The sequence below is a fragment of the Homarus americanus genome, unplaced genomic scaffold, assembly GCF_018991925.1.
Source record: "Homarus americanus isolate GMGI-L3 unplaced genomic scaffold, GMGI_Hamer_2.0 scaffold21930, whole genome shotgun sequence".
Lineage (NCBI taxonomy): Eukaryota > Metazoa > Arthropoda > Malacostraca > Decapoda > Nephropidae > Homarus > Homarus americanus.
Genome location: NW_024732309.1, coordinates 297,898 through 304,056, shown reverse-complemented (window position 1 = coordinate 304,056; position 6,159 = coordinate 297,898).

Sequence of the window (6,159 nt, the reverse complement as noted above, 5' to 3'; positions counted from 1 at the left end):
GTTGAAACAAATTTACTGCCACCTAAAAGTACCATAATGTTAACGGTAGGCCCATTGCCCCTTGTCCAATATTGTACTGTATAAAAGATGTAACATTAATTTATCTTTAAATGGTGGAATTTATTTTAATTACATATCTATATCTTCACATTGGTTACAAATAAGATCATATCCATAATGTATTTATTTGGATTTAAGCGATTAATTGTTTCAAATATACCACGAATAAAACCATTTAATCATTTATTATTCTTTTGATTGAAAATAATACTCATAACCAACTAATATAAAATAACCACAACTACCACAGAATCTTAAAAGTTGTGTTATTTTCTTAAGGACATTATAATAATTTATTAAGTAATCTTGTTGGTGAGACATAATGAATCAGTTGTTTTTGTTGCTGTCTAGTATTCCCTGTTTCTCATCAGTGAACTCTATTTTATCACTTGTTTCCAAGAAGTTTAATCGTCCTATGTGAGTATATTTAAGTAAAGCATATTTGCAAAAGTGACATTGTATAATTATTGGAGATTCTGACTTAATATTATTTACTCAGGAAAGGTTAGACCTCTGGGGGCAGGGACCTTACAGGGACACTGCATAATTGGGGAAAAATATTATACATAGTTATTAGTTTGGTTGATTATAGAGATTAATACCATGAGTAAATATGAAGACAAATATCCTACCTGATTTTAACCCATAATATTGCATTTGGTAAAGGTGGAGCAGACGGCTAACACCAGAAGAGAGTTGTTCAATTTTGTTCATTTTTTCCTACATGTTCATTGGATGATAGTAAGGGTAAAAGTAGAGGAGACAGTTATCACCAGAAATAACTTATGGAATTGAACCACGAACACGAAAATGGAAATGAGAATGCACAGAATATTTTAGAACCTAACCTAACCTAACCTAACCTAACCACACCTGAGATGGTCGTTTTTCCTAACTTGTCAACAAAGACTGTGATCGCTTCCAAAATTATGGAAAATAATTTATTTCTTCACCTATTAAGGAAACGTGAAATTACTGTTTGCAGAGTGTTATTTCCCTCTTCTTTCATGCCCTGTCCACTGACAAGTAATTTATCATCAAAGGATAGGCTAAAAAAAAATACATTGTTGTCATTTTTATTTTAGTATCATCCTGAAAATTTATTTGGTGCAGTTCCATAAAGCCTTTCTGCTGCTAACTGTCTCCTCCACCTTTACCAGAGTAAATATGATATTGCACAGAAACTAATAGACCTAACCAAAGAAACCTAACCTAACCATACCTTACTTCCTAGCGAGCCCCTTGGACCCCCAGCATATTAAGCAGAAAGAACTTACTTTGATATCTGGTATCAATAAAAGCAACTTTCTTGAAGCGGCATGGTGTAATTTTGTGGGGGGTTTTTGAGGGGGGAGGGATGATAGAGTACAGTACAGTACTCTTTGACCAAGCTGATTGGTTGTTGTACTGAAACAGACAAAGAGCGGCTGACAATACTGAATGTGCCAACACGACAGATTTTTTGCGGATATTTATGATAAATAATTAATTTCTTCGTGTACAAACCACATAGACATAATTTTAGTGTCATGTGATCAGTTTGTCACCGTGTTTTCCCCCACAATTTCCCTCATCCTTAATGCCCTGCCCACTACAGGTGATTTATGATTGTAGATAGAAAAAAAATAAAGAAAATTGTAAGATAGTTACACTTAAATTAAAATTATGTTGTACTGTATCATTTTTATTACTTAATATCATCCAAAGAACATCTGTGTTGGACAAAAATAATGTAATCGAACAACTCCTTTTAGTGTTGGACATCTGCTCCACTTTTACCCGGCATTTTTCCTATGAACATAATAGAAAAAATAGCAATTAATTTCTTTAACTTTTGAGTAATAGTTAAGGATATGGTCCAGGTTAACCAGCTACTAAACAAAAAATTTCCTTAATAGAAAGGAGTAATAGCAGAGCAGACAGTTCACATCGGAAGGTGTTCAATTACATTAATTTTTTCTACAGATGTTCTTTGGATGATAGTAAGCAATAAAAATTATCCAGCTTTTTTATTGAATTACAGTACAACTATTTTCTTATTTTCTATCTACAACCATAAATCGCCTGTAGTGGACAGTGTATGATAGATGAGGGAAATTGTGGGGTAAAACACGGTGAAAAACTGGTTTGTACACAAAGAAATGAATTATTTATCATAAATATTCCGTTGAAAAATTTGCCGTGTCAACGCTTGCTGTCGTCCGCTCTTTGTTTGTTTCAACAGCAGAACAACTGGGCTGCTCAGTCTGAGCATACTCTCACTTCACCAAAATATGTAAAATTACATCATGCCAATTCAAGAAACTTGTTTTCATTGGGTAACTACAGTACAGTACAGTAAACCCTTGTTATTCGCGGGGGTTAGGTTCCAAGGAATGGCGCAAATATGCAAAACCATGAATAGCAACTTATACTACCTTAGTGTTCTACTGTATACCTATACCAAACAACTGACCAGCCGTGGCAGCACTCATCCCCTCTGTTAACTTATATAATAATTCAACTTTCTTTGTCAGGGTCATCAGTGACTTCTGCCTTTTACATTTCACTCCACTAGCATCACTAGCACTGACACTTGGCAGTCTTTCAGGGGCCATTTCACACACAAACACTAAAGTTTTGAGAGTATAACACGAGATGCTGCGCGGGGTAACTCATTGTGTGCAGGAAAAGGCTCGCAAGCTAGCGACCATAGCCACCATCTGCTTACCGTGAATCGTCGAAATCACGAATCGCAAACCTCCGAATGACAAGGGTCCACTGTACCTTATATTTAATATCCAGGGGTTCAGGGAGTGGGGCCCCCTGGCTAGGAAGTTAGGTTGGTTAGGTTCAGGCTCTATTAGGTTCTGTGCATTGTCATATCATTTTTATTACTTACTATCAACCAAAGAACATCTCTGGATATTAGCTGTCTACTCCATACTGTAATTACTTAGAAAAGTTATTTCTTACCTCAGGAATAAAGCAAATTGGGTGAAGGATTAGCACTTTTTGTATTCAGACTTTACTTACTGGTTAGTTTCTCTCGTAGATAAAGACGCTGCCACCTACCCAAGAGGATGGCACTCTTCAGACAGCTGTTTATGTAAGCGAGAGAAGCCCAAATGTTTCATAGATATTACTGTACTGCTATTTCATATTATAATCACTAAGAAAGCAGCAGCAGCAACTATAGAAATTATTCTTTCTCATGCCAAGAAAAATAATAATATCCTTAAAATTGACAAATAATAATAGCATTTTGCAATTTGGGTAAAATCATCTGCCAAGGCCATATACTGTTCAGGACTGTCCTGCAGCAAACTTAAAAGAGCCAATACACTACAGAGGATCATCCTTATATCCTTACAGTATATGTCACATCAGGACAGTCCAGGGTAAAGGTGGAGCAGATAGTTAGCATCCGAATGCATTTATATATTTCATTCATATTTTCCACAGTTGTTCTTTGAATGATACTGAATAAGAAAATAAAAATGGCAATATACAGCATTAGGGTTTTTTTTTTTTTTTTAGCCTATCCTTTGATCACAAATTTAATGTTAGAGGGCAGGCCATGAAAGAACAGGGAAATAATGGGGAATAAACTGCAAACGCTGATTTGCATGGCAGTAATTTCACGTCTCTGTGCCCTTTGTATGTAAGGAAATAAATTATTTACTATCATTATGGTTCCGTGGGATCTCCCATGGCAACCATGTTTTGGCTTGTATCATCCGCAGTCTTTTTTTACATGTCAAGAATCGAATGACGATCTCTTGGGCGTGTTTATTACAATTTATGTTGGTTTGAAGTCTTTCAATTTTCTAGAAATGTTGTTTAGATGATAGTAAGAAAACCGAAATGACAATGCACAGGTTAGGAAGTTAGATGAGGTTAGGTATGGTTCCAATAAATTTTGTGCGCTGTCACTCCGATTTTCTTACTTAGTACAGCATCATCCAAACAACAGTACATTTCTGTATATAACCACTTTGAGTTAGTGGCAGGATGGCCCTGTATATTATAGCCTCGGTCCCAGTACACTTCCCTGTGGTACCCGGCTTGTCACTGGTATATGCATGATGATTTCGTGCTATTAATTACCATACACTGCTTGCAGTCATAATGAAAGTTTTTGATCCACTTTAAGACAGTCCAGTACTGTACAGTACTCCCACAGCCTACATGCATCATATACAGGACTGTAGGGGTATCGAGATATTAATGTTGTCTAGCACTCAGGATGGAAGGAAACTCTAATGTGGTTTTCTTGTATAATATATAAGTTATATGATAGACAGTCTGGTGCTGGAGATGCGGTGTGGTGGGGAGCTGCTCAGTAGAAGACGTTCGGTGAGTAGTGTGTTGAAGGAGGTAGATGTGCAGGAGCTTCGTTAGAGAAGATGTTGCCTGTTGCTGGCCTCCTGGTTGAATAAATGTTAACAGCGTGGAGCTTGCTGGAGGAGGTGTTGCTTGTTCAGGAAGATGGGCAGAATGAATCTCAATGGAGAGACAGAGCTTATATACCCAGCAGCAGCCGCCAGTCCTCTATGAATCATGTTGGGAAAACCCAGAAAGTCGCCGGTGACTAGTTTCGTTGCTAAGATACGGTAACATCTGGTTGGTTGCTAGGGAAGGCGGTAGCAGGTGGTGGCTGTGGCTACGCAGTTGTAGGCAGTTGTAGGGGAGACGTCCACTACAATACTCCCCCTTCCCTCCAGGCGGTGTAGGAGACTTGTTGTCTGTAGAGTTGCTTAGCACATGTGAGGCAGACCGGGCGGTGCATGCCTCATGTGAGACAACGGCGATGGCGTGATGAGCCGATCGCTGAAATACAACTGTCTAGATACACACTATCTGTGGGAGAAGGGAGAAAAAGGGTGTGTGGAGGCGATGAATGTTGTGCTTCCCTCACGACAGGTACAGGGTCGTCAGATGCGCCTGCTGGGGTGTGTGTGGGCCTGGGTCAGGAGCAGGGGCTGCGTCAGCAGAAGCGGATTAGGGCTCGTGACAGCAGCTGGGTCCACGACAGCAGCAGGGTGCAGGACATTAGCAGGGAGTACCTGAGGGAGAAAAGAGGGGGTGTGGAGGCGATGGATGTTGTGTGCTTCCCTCACGGCAGGTACTGAGTCGTCAGATGCGCCTGCTGGGGTGTGTGGGCCTGGGTCAGCGTCTGAGGCATGACGGGTGTGCTGGGGTCGTAGGATGTGGTGCTTGGGGCAGGAAGAGGAGCCGGTGTCTGCTTGAAGACTGGGAGCGTGATCAGTGTCTCCTCCATCCTGTGTGAGTGCTAATCTCCGGGAGTCACCATTGTAGGAGTATCGAGATTTTAATGTTGTCTAGCACTCAGGATGGAAGGAAACTCTAATGTGGTTTTCTTGTATAATATATAAGTTATATGATACAGTCTGGTGCTGGAGATGCCGTGTGGTGGGGAGCTGCTCAGTAGAAGACGTTCGGTGAGTAGCGTGTTGAAGGAGGTAGATGTGCAGGAGCTTCGTTAGAGAAGATGTTGCCTGTTGCTGGCCTCCTGGTTGAATAAATGTTAACAGCGTGGAGCTTGCTGGAGGAGGTGTTACTTGTTCAGGAAGATGGGCAGAATGAATCTCAATGGAGAGACAGAGCTTATATACCCAGCAGCAGCCGCCAGTCCTCTATGAATCATGTTGGGAAAACCCAGAAAGTCGCCGGTGACTAGTTCCGTTGCTAAGATACGGTAACATCTGGTTGGTTGCTAGGGAAGGCGGTAGCAGGTGGTGGCTGTGGCTACGCAGTTGTAGGCAGTTGTAGGGGAGACGTCCACTACAGGACAGTGCCAAGGTTGTCTATATACTGTATATGTTGTACTGTATACAGTATCATACTTGCATAATTTATAAAGAGTACAGTACTGTACAGTACATGCCTGTCCAATTGTAAACAGGTATCTTAACTTTATTGAATGAATATTATTATTATTGTTATCATTATTATTATTATTATTATTATCATTATTATTATTATTATTATTATTATTATTATTATTATTATTAAACAGAGATGTTCTGATTCTAGTTTCAGATATATAAATACATCCATCAACACAAATATCAGCTGTTGTCAAGTATATGTTGA